Below are 16823 nucleotides of genomic sequence, written 5' to 3'. Positions count from 1 at the left end.
AGTGATTTCTTTTTGAAGGGAATCTTTAACAGCTACCTTTAAATATCCTCTCTCAACAATCTTTCTGAAATTCTCACATTTGGAAAAAGTCCAAATTTATTTTACAATGAGCGTATGTTAGCCTTTTTTTAGTTAATTCATTCATTAAACAAATATTTGTTAATCATTCATTTCATTCCTAGGCACTCCTCCAGGCACTGGAGATATGGAGATGAACAAGACAGAGATGGTCACAATTCTCACGGATCTTATATTGTTGAAGATTCGGAGGTAGTGGAGGCCAAAAATGAATAAAGAAGAAAGTAAATGTAGAAATGCTATGATATAATTTAGGATGGTGTAAATGTTCTGAATAAAATGAGGTAATAGGATAAAGAAAATTGGAGATGAGGTGGAAAACACCACTTCAGATTGCGTGGTCTGGGCCAATTTCGTTGAAAAAGTGACATTTGAGCTAAGACTCCAATGATAAGAAGGAGCCAGCCATGGGGAGATCTGGGGGCAGAATGCCCATGTAGAGGGACTGTCGCCGGCAGATCTTGATGTAGAATGAGCTTTGTAGGCTTGAGAAACTGAAGGCAGTGTGGCTGGAGCTAGTAAATGATGAGGAGATTGCGAGAGGATGGGATCCGAGACATAGTATCTCAAGATGATCTTACTATAAAAAAACCGAGAGCCAGGATTCAAACTGGCTCAGATAGTGAGGAAATAGTTTATCTCACATGGGTGTTTACAGATAGGGTCAGCTCTGGGGTTAGTTGATTCAATAGCTCAATGACATCATTAAAGATGCAGGTGTTTTTCCGTCTCTTTGCTATGCCATCTTTCCCTCATGATCTCAAGCTGGTTGTAATTGATTTGCATATGATATTCAAGCACAATACATGCAGGAGAAGAAAGGAGTCTGTGCCTTCTTTTTAGGATGAGGAAGGCTTTCCCAGAAGCAACATATTTAATTTTCTCTCATGTATCATTTGGCTGAGTTTAGATCTCATGCTCATTCCTAAAAAAACAATGGTAAGAATGTAGTTACCATGTTTGGTTTTGCTCAGTGGTTCTCAAAGTGTGATACCTGGAACAGCAGATCAGTATTTCCCGGGAACTTGTTAGAAATGCAAGACTTAAGGAATCAGAGACTCTGGAAGTGGCATCCAGATGTTTTTACAAGCCCTCTAGGTCATTCTGATGTGCACCTAAGTTTTTTTTTTTTTAGCTTTTAAGTAGATATTCAAATGGAACAAGTTCTAAACTTGTGAAATCTATTGACAATTGTGACGCAGCCCTAAGTTTGAGAAAGTCAAAGAGGAGTGATCATCAGGACTTCTTCAGGTGAACACAGGCTGGGGCATCTCAGACAACTTTTACTATGCCTTTGGGGAGAAGGAGAGGGGAAAGTAGATTTTTATTTACACCTGGATCATTAAGGCGGTGCTTAGTCTTAGTAAGTTTGTGGGTTAAATCAGAAGTCACCTGGGATTTGAATAAGATCGACTCAAACTACCATTTCAAGTGCTGGAGCAATCCACTGTCTTCTCAGAAAGTTTATAACTTCCCCATATGGTTTGTCTTTTTAAAAAATCTTTTAAAAACAGACATTAATTTTTTAGAACAGTTTTAAATTTACAGAAAAATTGAGCAGATAATACAGAGAGTTCCCATATACCACCCACCAGTTTCCTCTATTGTTAACATTTTACATTAGTATGCTACATTTGTTACATTTAATGAACCAATTTTGATTCATTATTATTAACTAAAGTCCATAGTTTATTCAGATTTCCTTATTTCTATCTAATGTCCTTTTTCTGCTCCAGGATCCCATCCTGGATGCCACATTACAGTTAGTTTTTGTCTCCTTAGGTTCCTCTTGGATGTGATAGTTTCTCAGACTTGATTGTTTTTGCTGATTGACAGTTTTGAGGAGTACTGGTCAGGTACATTGTAGGATGCCCCTCTCCTGGAATTTGTCGGAGTTTTTTTCTCATGATTAAATTGGGGTTATGAAATTTTGGGAGGGAGACCATGGAAGTAAAGTGTCATTTTCATCAAGGGTACATACTGTCAACATGATTATGACTGTTGATATTGACCTTGATCATCTGGCTGAAGTGGTGTTTCTTAGATTTCTTCTTTAGGGTGAAGTATCTACATAATTTATTTGGAATTCTTCTGCATGGGAGATGTGTCTTTTTTCCCCTTTATTTTTTTCAACCATTCATTTATATTGGTATGAAATCATGGATTTTATACTTTGAGTTATAATCCAATACTACTTTCTTAAATTTTTTTGCTCAAATTATTCCAGCTTTGGCCATTGAGAGCTCTTTCAGTTGCCTCCTGTGCCCCTTTGACATACTTCCATCAGTGTGTGTGTACGTATGTGTGTTAGCACATCCATTCCTTACTTTATGACACCTCAAGATGCTCCAGGCTCATCTTGCGTATTTCTTGTCCCAGTTCTATAATCAGCCATTCGAGAACCACTGCTTCTATAATCAGCCATTTGAGAACCACTGCTTTAGGCTAATCATTTGAAGAAAGAATACACATTAGGGAGGAAAGTATAAAGACCACTACAGGGATCATACCATCAGAAATGTAGGCCAAAGTAAAGAGTCAGATGTTATTCCAAGTATGATTAAATGCCACTGGAAGTTTTATTCAGGGGAGAGATAGTCTTTGATCTGTCTGTCTTTGATATATCCACTGAATGGATACTAGATTGTAAGGGAAAGCAAGAGTAAAGGCAGAGAGACAATTTAGGAGGCTATTACACCTAACCTAGAGAAAACTGACAATGACTTGAACTAAAGTGGTAGCAATGGAGATAGTGGGAGTGGCTGGGTTTGGAATGTATTTCAGAGGTAGAACCAAAGTATTCACTGACAGATTGATGAATGGCATGTAGGGGTAGAGTAGGGAGGTGAAGGGAATGATGGAGACAAATCAAGGTTAAAGGTGAAGGACAAAATAGTCAAGGAATCCAGAGCAATGTGTGAGTGGTGGTGCTATCAAGTGAGGTGGGAAGCTTGCAAAGGAGCAGGTTTTGGGTTTGAAAATCAAGAATTCTGTGTTGGATGTGTTAAATTTGAGATGCCTATTAAATAGACAAGACACAAGCAGACAGCTTGCGGTGTTGCAAGTAGATATGCAGGTTTGAACTTAGTGAGAGGTCAGGGTTGAGGATGTGAATTTGGGAATGCTTAGCACCTAGATAGTATTCAGAGTCATGATAATGATAATGATAATAACTACATGATAATGCCTTTGGGGGATAATTTTAGCAGAGTAGACAGGTGAGTGAGACGTAACACTCAGAAGTTAAGCAGAGGAGGAAGACCCAAGAAAGGAGACTCTGAAAGAGCAGCCAATGGAAAAAAACATGGAGCCTGGTGTCACAGAAGCCAAGGCGAGAACGTGTTTCAGGAAGGAGGCAGTAATCACACTGTGGAATGATGCTGAGAGATTCGGGAAGATGAAAGGAGAAAATTGCCCATTGAATTTGGCAAGGAGGAAGTAGTAACTTTGACAAGGGCTGTTTCAGTGGAGGGATGGGGATGAAAGTTTGTTGGGAGTGGTTTCAGAGTGACTAGGTAGTGAGGAAGTAGAGACAGTGACTATCAACAACTTCAGATTAATTTTATTGTAAGGGGTGTCAAAAAATGGGATAGTAGCTTTAAGGTAATGTGGGCTCAAGGAAGATTTTTTTTTTTTAAGATGTGACATGTTTGAACAAGCTTGTATGCCAGTGGGAATGATCCAGGAGTAAAATGATAATGTAGAAAACAGAGGAGCTTCTTGTTATTTAGCAGAGAACTAAGGGACTTTAGTATGGGGCAGTTCCATTTTGGTAGGAAAAGAGGAGTATGAAAAGGTCTGAATACTGAGAGGTCCTAGAGACTAAAGAGAGTAACTGAAGTACGCCTAAGACAAATTTTATCTTAAATTAAATTTAGGACTTGGGCTTGCTCTGGTTCTGACTCTTAAATCTATATCCAGGTTTTGATAGACGTTTTTTCAGTGCACGTCTTAAACTGAAGGATTATACAACCATAAGTGTGTTGAAAGATGCAAAGAAGTGTAAATGAAATTTGGTTAAATTGTAAACCATCCTGGCTAATGAATTTACCAAGGGAGATTGCAGGAATTAAGTACAACAAGATAACAGAAGCAGTATAAACAAGAAAAGAGATATATCCGAAAAACCAAATGACAATCGTAATTGGCTTCTGAAGGAGAGATAACTTGGATCAAATTGAAAGACAGGGAGGACAGAAGAAGGTTAATTGAAAATGGTTATTTATAGGTTTGTATTTCTTACATTCCTTAGTCTATGAAAATACAGACCATGTTATGCTTATGTAGGCAAGAATTGTGTATGAAAAAATAAGCACATTCTGGTGATTTTTCAGAAATATACTGACAGTATCACTTGAAGAATTGCATTGTGACCTTCTAGGACAAGACAGAGGTCTGCAATTGACAACTTGGCCTGAGGGAAGAAAAAGAGCAGGACAATTACCAGGATGCTGGTAGCACGTGTGCTCCACGACATCACTAAAGACCTTACTGTCCCCTGTCTCAGTTCCTCATTTCTACCCCGCATGCACACTAATATTTGTCTTTCATACAAGGAAGAGGGAGTATTTTAGAGAGGGGATAGAGTGGGATGGTTAAGAATTTGGGCTTTGGGATTAGATAAACTGTGTTTGAATTTCAGCTTTACTACTCATCATTTAACCTTTTTTTGATCTTCAGCATTCTCATCTGTCAAGCCAGAATAACAACAGTTCTCCTACCCCTTGAGATTGGTTGGAAGTTTATATCCAATAATACCCCAAATTACACTTTTTTAAAGAAAATACATCCCCATATACGAAAGAAGAAGCAAATAACATTTGATCACTCACAATGTCTAAGGTGTTTTATGTACATTGTAAAATTTATTATTCTTATAATCTTTGGAGGTAATTGGTTTTATCTCCATTTTATGGATGAGGAAACTGAAGTTTATCAAGACTAAAAACTTGCCCAAATCCACTCAATCACTGGGTTTTAAACCCAGGTCTGTCTGATTGAAAACCTATGTTCTTTCCCTTACATGATTCTGTTCACTCAACTGATTTTAGGTTGAGACCAAAGGTAAATTAAATAACCATGATTTTAAAGCCCACGTAACTGTGATTTGCATATGTTTTGGAAAACTGTATATATAAACATATCTGCTGCTATGCCCACTTTTTATTTTAGAAGTGGTTTTCAGTTTTGGCTACAAATTGAAATTATCTGGGAAGATTAACACACTATTGTAGCCTGGATTTAATCCAGAGCTTCTGAATTAATTATTTGGTGGGGTTTAGATGTTGAGATTAGTCTAATGTTCAGTCAAGCTTGAGAAGCATTGCACTAAAGGAAACTACAATCCCCATAGCCTTTCTGAGCAGCGGTGGTTATGTTTTGGGTCATGTAATCCTGCAATATTCACTTTTTCCCCCATGATTGGTTGGATTAAGATAAGTCAGTTTATAGAATGGTTAAAGGCCCGTAGCGTGTCTTTGTATAAAAAGATAAGAAGTTAATCAAATGCTCTATTTTTTGAAATTTAATTGGGAAATACCAAGAAAAGAATGTTGTAAGTTAGTAGTTCCCTAATTGTCTGGAAGCTTTTAAAACTTCCAATGGTCTGTCTTGCCTCATACACATCAAATCAGAATGTCTAGGGTAGGAGCCAGGCATTGGTATTTTTTAAAGATCCCAGGTAATTACAAAGTGCATTGAAATTTGGGAACCACTGCAATAAGTGGTGGGAGCACAAGCGTAACGGTCATGATGTAGAGCAGCATTTCTCAAACTTAAATGCTGATTCTGATTCAGTAGCTTTGGGGCAGGGCCCAAAATTCTGTGTTTCTGACAAGCTCCTGTGTGAAATTGATGATGCTGTCCACAGACCACGCTCTGAGTAGCAATGAGAGAGTCTGAGGAAGCCTGGGAGGAGGCACAAACTAGAATGTGGAAATGGAGATTATGAGATTAACAACAACATAAGATATAGAATAGAGTGTGAGAAGGCTGGTCTATAGGAATAGGAGAGTGGAACAGATGTTTGTTGAGTTCGCCTATGGAGCAGCACTGCAATAAAGATCCCTGAGCTCCTGATGCTGAGATTCCTAGAGGTTCTTTGGATATAAAAAGACCTTTAAGTTCCTGTTGTTCCTTAAAGTCCACTTTAGATTTCCTGATTTTCTAGGCATGTGTGTTTTTATACTAAACCTTCATTATCTGAAGCAAGCTGCGTCAGACACTATTGATTACTCAAGGTGCTTTCTCTTTTTACTCTTCCCAATTTTGTTCACTTATTGTATTAGTTATTTATTGCTGCATAACAAATTATCCTCAAAATTTAGTGGCTTAAAACAACAAATATTTATAATCTTATAGTTTCTGTGGGTCAGGCATTCAGGAGCAGCTGTTTTGGGGGGTTCTGGCTCAGGATCTCTCAAGAGTTTGCAGTCAGGATAACGGCAAGGGCTGCAGTCATCTGACTGGAATTGGAGGATCTCGCTCACATGGCTGCTGGCTGGAAGCCTCAGTTCTTTACCATGTGGGATTCTCCTTATAGTGTTCACGCGATGTGGCCATTTGTTTCCTTCAGAGTGAATGATTCAAGAGAGGTATTGACCAAGATGGAAGCTGCAATGTCCCTTATGATCAACTATTTAAGTCATACACAATTACTTCCGCTTTATTCTGTTTGTTAGAAGTGAGCCACTAAGTCTGGCCCACAGTCAAGGAAAGGGGAATTAGAGTCCACTTTTTGAAAGGAGTCTCAGAGAATTGTGGGCATATTTAAATGACCACACGTGTTTACTCTTTCTTATAGCCACGTGTTTTAGAAAAAGCTGCTTACATTCTCAGCAGGTGGTTCTCAAAGTGCATCAGAATCACCATAACTTGGGAACTGAGTATGCAAATACTTGGACCCTACCCTAGAAGTATTGAATAAAAAATTTTGGGGGTGGGGCCCAGGGGCCTTTGGTTTAACAAGCTCTCCAGCTGTTTCTAACACACGCTCAAGTTTGAGAACCATTAGCCTCAGCCAGTCTTGATAATTCAATTACCATCGTCAGCTTGGAACTCAGTTTTGGCCAATTAGCTGCTAGTTGATACATGTTGGGGGCTTCTGGGAAAAGTTTCATTGATGTAAAGAAGCATCTACTGGGTGTGCTTGGATATGTGGTGTTGAAGTGCCTGCAAACCCCCTTGTTAACACCCTGAGGTGGAAGGCATCAGTTAGAGCAGCATTGGCAGAGCTTTGGAGATGCATGGCTGGGACATGGACATATCTTCACAGAAGTCTGTCTGCCTTATGGACCTGTGACTTGGCGAGCTAATAAATTCTTTTAGTGTTTATGCCAATTTGCGGCAATGTTTTTTGTTACTTGCTGTTGGTATCTTGACTGACAGCCTAAGTGAGTACTTGTAACTTAAAGTGTGTAACTCAGTGACTTTTTCAATCCTGTAGGCACATTTGGGTTCTGTGGGAAGTTTTAAAAAAAGCCACTCTTGGGCTCACTTCCAGAGAATCTGAGTTAAATAGCCCAGCATGGAGCCCTCGTATTAGAATCTTTTGATAGGTGATTCCAAAGTGTAGGCAGCATTGAGAACCACTGGTGACTACAACTCCTGAGGTTCTGTTTGTTCAGGTATTGAAAACAGCTTTTCCTCTGACATCATTCCTAAACTATTCTAGAATGAGAACTGTATAAACTAAGAGAAGCAGATGGACAGTATCCTTATAAGAAGTGGAGTAGGGCTTACTTTTTTCATAAACAGTTGATACTAAAATAACATTTGCTAGGTTAACATGACCACTTCTCTAAATTTACAAACTAATTCCTTCTAATTAAATGTCTTGTCCTGAATTCTCTGATACTTCTAGTTTCTTCTTCCAGTCCACTGGAATTGGTTGTAGGTGGGTGTAGGTGGTTGTAGGAGCATGTCTATGAGGAAGCATTTCCTATACGTTTCTTAAAGGAGTCATTTTTGTTGCTTTTACTTTGCTTACCATAAAAATGTAACTCCAGCAACACTTCCCCTAACATCTTTGAGAAATTATTTTCTGCATAAGTTTTGAATTTTTGTTTTCTCCAACTACTTCCTACTATCACTTCTCATTTTGTAATTATTCCAGCCTGAAATAGCCCACTAGGAGACACGTATCAGAATTTTCATTATAATATTGCTAGAGGCAATTGGGCATTGGTGGTAACCTAAGTGTTCATCACTAGTGGAATGGAAAAACAAAATGGTAGACACACTCCATGGAATACTTTGCTGCAGTTAGAAGTAATGAACTAGATGTACATTCGACTGTATGGTTAGAATTTAAAAACATAGTGTTGAGTGAAAAACACAAGAAACAGGGCAAAGTCTATAGCATAATACAATTTTTGGGACTTAAAAACATATTGACCTGAAAATAACATGAATACATTATATTTAAAGGATTAGGAAGAAGTCAAGACGGTGGCATAGGTGAACTCTGAACTCACCTCCTTCCATGGACACAACAGTCTTACAACTACTCTTGGAAAAATTTCCCCTGAAAGAGAACTGACAACTAGATAAGAGGAACCCCTGCAACAAACGACAATCCTGACTGAGGTGGAAGAGGCAGAAATTCCCTTCTGGAAAGGAAAAAAGCCACCTTCACAAGCTTCAGCATTTCATGGCAGCCCAGGAGCAGTTCAAAGGTATGCAGCCTTCCCTGGAGGAGAGGGGGGACCTGTTGCCACTATAAGCATTTTTTAGACCCAGCACGACTGAGATAAGTGTCATAATATCTGACTTTTCTGGCTACTAACAACAATGGGGAATGCCCCCAGAAAAGCTGGGACATAAGGAAAGTAAAGCTGGCTCTTAGAGGACCCACACAGAAAATCACCTGTTTTGGAAAGCAACTTAAAATCACCAGAAGGAAAGGTGCATAGTCCTTTGGTGAAAAGAAACTCACCTGATAGGCTCTGGGTGCATCTCGGTGAGAGGTGAGACCTCTCCAAGGACTGAGACATTGGCAGCAGCCATTGTTGTAACCTGGTGCAGGCGTGCTGACACAGACACTGGCAGACACCATTGGAGTTCTCCTCCTGGCCTGTTGCCTGCCCCACCCACTAGAGCACAGAGTTAATTAAGATCAGCCAAGGCAAGCAGCCCACTCTAGGGACTGGCCCCACCAAAAAACAAGCCCTCAAGCAACTTGTGGGCCTGCATAGGCTAGGTATCTGGATTCTCTGCAGCCTGGCAAGTGGGTCCACATCTGTGGGGCAGGGAATGTGCGAGAAGCAGGTGGAGTGTGTGGGGCATTGGTGGAGTGTGTGGGGCCTCTGCCATGGGGTGACTGGGTCTGCTTCAAGGGGGTGGGATGTGCGCACAGGGCAGGACTGTGTTGATGGAGTGCGTGGCCCTATGGGCAGTGGGGCTTGTCAGCTGCAGAAGACTTGAGCTTCCCAAACAGCCAAATAGGGGATCAGCTGAACCTTCCAAAGCCTGAAATAATTGGGTGCTCCCATGCCTAGGGCCAGCTCCACCCAGCTGCAATCCTCAGAGAGTTGACAAGAGCCTTATAGGCCAGAGGCCTAAAATAATTGTAAGCCCCTGAGCCTAACAACCAGTGACGCTGGGGCCCTACTCACTTAACAGAAAAACTGCAAGAGGAATATGCTATTAGACCTTGCAGCCAACTGCGCTGCAGCTCCACACACCCAATAAAGAGACGGAGGGGTCCACAATAACCACATGCAGCTGAGCATTACAACCAGCTGGTGAGGGGGACAGATCAGCCTCCCTGTGCACCTACAGCAACAGCAATCCTGCCAGAACAGAAGGACACACATAGCCCACATGGGGGTCACTCCTGGAATGTTTGGAACTGGTGATGAGAGAGAAGCACATTGCTGGACCTCATAAGGCATCACTTACATAAGGCTACCTCTTCAAGACTAGGAGATGTAGCTGACCTACCTAATACATAGATACAAACACAGAGCAAGAGGCAAAATGAAGAGGCAAAGGAATATGTTCTGAGTAAGGGAACAGGACAAAACCCCAGAAAAAGAACTAAATGAAACAGAAATGAGGAATCTACCTGACAAAGAGTTCAAACAAAGAGTCATAAGGATGCTCACTGATCTTGGGAGAAGAATGGATGAAATCAGTGAGAACATCAATAAAGAAATGGAAAATACAAAAAAGAACCAATCAGAAATGAAGAATACAATATTGGAAATGAAAAATTCACTAGAGGAACTCAAAAGCAGAGTAGAGGATACAGAAGAATAGATCAGCGAGCTGGACGAAAGACTAGAGGAAATCACCCAAGGTGAACAGATAAAAGAAAAAAGAATTGAAAAGAGTGAGGACAGTCTAAGGGACCTCTGGGACAACATCAAGCACACTAACATCCATGTTATAGGTGTCCCCAAAGGAGAAGAGTGAGACAAAGAGGGCAGAGAATCTATTTGAAGAAATAATAGCTGAAAACTTCCCTAAGCTAAGGAAGGAAACAGACACCCACATACAGGAAGCACAGAGAGCACCAAACAAGATAAACCCAAAGAGGCCCACACCAAGACACATTGTAATTAAAATGTCCAGAATTAAGATAAAGAGAGAATCCTAAAAGCCACAAGAGAAAGGCAACAGGTCACATATGAAGGAAACCCCATAAGGCTATCAGCTGACTTCTCAGCAGAAACCTTACAGGCTAGAAGAGAGTGGCATGATATATTTAAAGTGCTAAAAGGAAAAAACCTACAGCCAAGAATACTCTACATGGCGAGGTTATCATTAAGAATGGAAGGCAAGATAAAGAATTTCCTAGACAAGCAAAAATTTAAGGACATTATCACCAAGAAACCAGTCCTACAAGAAATGCTAAAGGAACTTATTTAAGGGGGAAAGAGAAGACCACCAATAGTAAAAATTATCTATTTCCATGATAAGAGGGTAATGGATACACATGCACAAAAAAGAGGTTAGATATGATATCAAAAACATAAAATGTGGGAGGATGGGAGTAAAAGAGTAGAGCTTTTAGAAAGAGGTCAAACTAAAGAGACCATCAACTGAATATGGATTGCTATATACATAGGTTATTGTATATGAACCTCATGGTAATCACAAACCAGAAATAAATACACAAAAAAACTAAGAGAAAGGAACCCAAACATAATACTAAAGAAAGCCATCAAACCACAAGGGAAGAGAGCAAGAGAAAAGAAAGGGAACAGAGAAGAACTACTAAAACAATGAGAAAAAAAGTAAAAAAATGGCAGTAACTACATACTTATCAATAGCTAGTTTAAACGTCAATGGACTAAATGCTCTAATCAAAAGGCATAGTGTGGCTGATTGGATAAAAAAACAAGACCCATGTGTATGCTGCATACAAGAGACACACTTCAGACCTAACGACACTCACAAACTGAAAGTGAAGGGGTGGAAAAAGATACTCCATGCAAATGACAATGAAAAGAAAGCTGGGGTAGCAATACTTATCTCAGAAAAAATAGACTTTAAAACAAAAACTGTAACAAGAGTCAAAGAAGGACGCTACATAATTATCAAGGGAACAATCCAACAAGAGGATAGAACACTTGTAAATATCTATGCACCCAACATAGGAGTACCCAAATATATAAAGCAATTATTAACAGACATAAAAGAAAAAATAGACAGTAACACAATAATAGTAGGGGATTTTAACACTCCACTTACACCAGTGGATAGATCATCCAAACAGAAGATCAATAAGGAAACATTGGCCTTAAACGACACGTTAGACCAGATGGACTTAGTAGATATACACAGAACATTTCATCCAAAAACCAAAGAAGACACATTCTTTTCAAATGCACATAGAACATTCTCCAGGATTGATCACATATTAGGCCACAAAACAAGTCTCCATAAATTTAAGAAGATTGAAATAATACCAAGCATCTTTTCTTTTTCTTTCTCTCTCTTTTTTTTTTTTGTGAGGAAGATTAGCCCTGAGCTAACATCTGATGTCAATCCTCCTCTTTTTGCTGAGGAAGATTGGCCCTGGGGTAACATCTGTGCCCATCTTCCTCTACTTTATATGGGACACTGCCATGGCATGGCTTGACAAGTGGTGCGTTGGTGCACACCCGGGATCCAAACCTGGGAACCCTGGGCTGCCACAGCGGAGTGCACTGACTTAACTGCTACATCACTAAGACAGCCTCCAAGCATCTTTTCTGACCACAATGGTATGAAACTGGAAATCAACTACAGGAAGAAAATCAGAAAAGCCACGAATATGTGGAAATTAAACAAAATGCTACTGAACAATGATTGGGTCAATGAAGAAATCGAAGGAGAAATTAAAAAATACCTGGAGACAAATGAAAATGAAAATACGACATGCCAGAATTTATGGGATATAGCTAAAGCAGTTCTAAGAGGGAAGTTTATAGCAATACAGGCCTCTCTCAACAAACAAAAAAAATCTCAAATAAACAATCTAACAATGAACCTAAAGGAATTGGAAAAAGAAGAAAAAACAAAGCCTAAAATCAGTAGAGGGAGGGAATAATAAAAATCAGAGCAGAAATAAATGAAATGGAGACTAAAAAAAAAAAAAATAGAAAAAAATCAATGAAACCAAGAGGTGGTTCTTTGAAAAGATAAACAAAATTGACAAACCTTTAGCTAGACTCACCAAGAAAAAAAGAGAGAAGGCTCAGCTAAATAAAATCAGAAATGAAAGAGGAGAAATTACAATGGACACCTCAGAAATACAAAAGATTATAAGAGAATACTATGAAAAGCCATATGCCAACAAATTGGACAATCTGGAAGAAGTGAATAAATTCTTCGAATCATACAACCTTCCAAAACTGAATCAAGAAGAAATAGAGAATTTGAATACAGCAATCACCAGCAAGGAGACTGAAACAGTAATCAAAAACCTCCCAGAAAATAAAAGTCCAGGAACAGATGGCTTCCCTGGTAAATTCTACCAAACAATCAAAGAAGACTTAATAACTATCCTTCTCAAACTCTTCCAAAAAATTGAAGAGGAGGGGAAGCTTCCTAACTCATTCTACAAAGCCGACATTACCCTGATACCAAAACCAGACAAGGACAATAAAAAAAAGAAAATTACAGGCCAATATCACCGATCAATATCGATGCAAAAATCCTCAAGAAAATACCAGCAAATTGAATACAACAATACATTAAAAAAATCATACACCATGATCAGGTGAGATTTATTCCAGGGATGCAGGGATGGTTCAACATCCCCAAATCAGTCAACATGATACACCACATTAACAAAATGAAGAATAAAAATGACACGATCATCTCAAAGGATGCAGAGAAAGCATCTGACAATATACAGCATCCATTTATGATAAAAACTCTGAATAAAATGGGTAGAGAAGGAAAGTACCTCAACATGATAAAGGCCATATATGACAAACCCACAGCTGATATCATTCTCAGTGGTGAAGAACTGAAAGCTATCCCTCTAAGAACAGGAACCAGACAAGGATGCCCACTGTCACCACTCCTATTTAACATAGTACTGGAAGTCCTAGCCAGAGCAATCAGGCAGGAAAAAGAAATAAAAGGGATTCAAATTGGAAAGGAAGAAGTGAAACTGTCACTAATTGCAGATGACATGACTTTATACATAGAAAACCCTAAAGAATCTGAATACAGTAAAGTTGCAGGATACAAAATCAACATACAAAAATCAGTTGTGTTTCTATACACTAACAATGAAGCAGTGCAAAGAGAAATTAAGAATACAATCACATTTCTAATTGCAACAAAAAGAGTAAAATACCTAGGAATATACTTAACCAAAGAAGTGAAAGATCTGTACACTGAAAACTATAAAACATTGCTGAAAGAAATTAAAAAAGACACAAAGAAGTGGAAAGATATTCTGTGCTCTTGGATTGGAAGAATTAACATAGTTAAAACGTCCATACTTCCTAAAGCAATCTATAGATCCAATGCAATCCCTATGAAAGTTCCAACAACGTTTTTCACAGAAATAGAACAAAGAATCCTAAAATTTATAGGGAACAACAAAAGACCCCGAAGAGCCAAAGGAGTCCTGAGAAAAAAGAAGAAAGCTAGAGGTATCACGCTCCTTGATTTCAAAATATACTACAAAGCTATAGTAACCAAAACAGCATGGTACTAGCACAAAACCAGACACAAAGATCAATGGAACAGAACCGAGAGCCCAGAAATAAACCCACACGTCTATGGACAGCTTATTTCGACAAGGGATCCAAGAACATACAACGGAGAAAGGAAAGTCACTTCAATAAATGCTGTTGGGAAAACTGGTCCCAACATGCAAAACAATGAATGTAGACCATTATCTTACACCATACACAAAAATTAACTCAAAATGGATTGAGAAAGACTTGAATGTAAGACCCAAAACAATGAAACTTCTAGAAGAAAACATAGGCAGTACGCTCTTTGACATTGGTCTTAGCAGCATATTTTCAAGTACCATGTATGACTGGGCAAGGGAAACAATAGAAAAAATAAACAAATGGGACTACATCAAACTAAAAAGCTTCTGCACAGCAAAGAAAACCATCAACAAAATGAAAAGACAACCTAACAATTGGCAGAAGATATTTGCAAACCATATATCTGATAAGGGGTTAATCTCCAAAATATATAAAGAACTCATACATCTCAACAACAAAAAAACTAACAACTCAATTAAAAAATGGGCAAAAGAGGTGAACAGACATTTCTCCAAGGAGGATATACAGATGGCCAACAGGTACATGAAAAGATGGTCAACATCGTTAACTATCAAGGGAATGCAAATCAAAACTACAATGAGATATCACCTCATGCCCATCAGAATGGCTATAATCAACACGACAGGAAACAACAAGTGTTGGAGAGGATGTGGAGAGAAGGGAACTCTCATACACTGCTGGTGGGAATGCAAACTGGTGCAGACACTGTGGAAAACAGTATGGAGATTCCTCAAAAAATTAACGGTAGAACTACCATAGAGTCCAGCTATTCCACTGCTGGGTATTTATCCAAAGAACATGAAAACACGAATGTGTAAAGATACATGCACCCCTATGTTCATTGCAGCATTGTTCACAATAGCCAAGACTCGGAAGCAACCTGAGTGCCCATCAAGGGACGAATGGATAAAGAAGATGTGGTATATATACACAATGGAATACTACTCAGCCATAAGAAACGATGAAATCCAGCCATTTGTGACAACATGGATGGACATTGAGGGTATTATGTTATGTGAAATAAATTGGAGGGAGAAAGTCAGATACCATATGACCTCACTCATCAGTAGAAGGTAAAAACAACAACAAACACTTAGAGGCAGAGATTGGATTGGTGGTTACCAGAAGGGAAGGCGGGAGGGAGGAGAGCAAAAGGGATGATTAGGTACATGATGGATTGTAATTGGTCTTTGGGGGGTGAACATGATGTAATCTATGCAGAAACAGAAGTATAATGATGTACACCTGAAATTTATATAACGTTATAAACCAATGTTACCGCAATAAAAATAAAGGATTACATACAGTTTTTGTATGTTTTTACGCACATATACATACATTCGAATATATATATAATTAATCTTAAACACAGTATGTTTCCTGTAAGGGAGGGGAAAAAGGAGGAAAATTAGGATGAAGAGGGGAAAAATAAAACTAGAAGGGCCTTGCAGGGAACAAGGATGATAGTATCCCAAAGACAGAGGAGATGATTTTCCAATCTTAGTCCCTGAGATTTCTACCCCCTCCCCAACCTTGTAAAGGACTCTAAAACCTTGAAATATGCTGTAGGATTTGAAAACCTATAACTGAGCTTGAGAATTGCATATTAGAGGAATAAACAAGACAAAGCTTAAGCCTAAGGGCTTTATTTAAACAAGAGTCTAAAGGTGACTGCTTGTGCAAGCTGTACACTGTACCAGGGGCAAACCCAGGCTGAATGAGGAGATAAACGTTGCCTGTACTCCACTTGCTGCATGGGAACTTTTAATAATTCACAGGAAGACACCATATCTTAGGGCCTAGTGGAGCCCCTGTTGTGACTTTTATTTTGGGAGCTTAGTGCTCCTCGACATGAGAATGTAAGCTCCAGGAAGGTAGAGACGGTTTCCTTCATACTGTGCGCCAGTGCTTAGCAGAGTGCTGCATCACGTGGTTAGTCTCTCATAGATGTTTGTTGAAAGAATGAATTATAAGTGTTTGGCACTGGAAGTCCAGTTTCTTTAAGTGGAGTATTATGTTGGTGAATCTTGTTAAAGAATTTCCTCATATATATGCATATAAATTAAACATATTTTTGGTTGTTTGGAAAATGCCTTAAGCAAAACTTCATCTTTGGATGGTAGGCAGTATGCTATAGTGGTCAAGAGTTGGGGCCCTGGTCAAGGGCAGGGGTGACTTGAGACTTTTAGCCCTGGGCTATCATCATTATCACTAATACCTGGGAACTTATTAGAAAAATGTTTCTTGGGGTCTCACCCAGACATACCTAGTCAGAAACTCTGGAGGTGAGGCCCCAGCAATCTGATTTAACAAGCTCTCCGGGTGATTCTGATGCAGGCTAACATTTGAGAATGCCTATCTTGAACCATTTATTTATTTATTTATTTTTAAACTTTATTTATTTATTTTTTTCCCCCAAAGCCCCAGTAGATAGTTGTATGTCATAGCTGCACATCCTTCTAGTTGCTGTATGTGGGACACGGCTTCAGCATGGCC

This window comes from Diceros bicornis, chromosome 5 (genome assembly GCF_020826845.1).
Source record: "Diceros bicornis minor isolate mBicDic1 chromosome 5, mDicBic1.mat.cur, whole genome shotgun sequence".
Classification (NCBI taxonomy): Eukaryota; Metazoa; Chordata; class Mammalia; order Perissodactyla; family Rhinocerotidae; genus Diceros; species Diceros bicornis.
Note: the sequence above shows the minus strand (reverse complement) of the source record.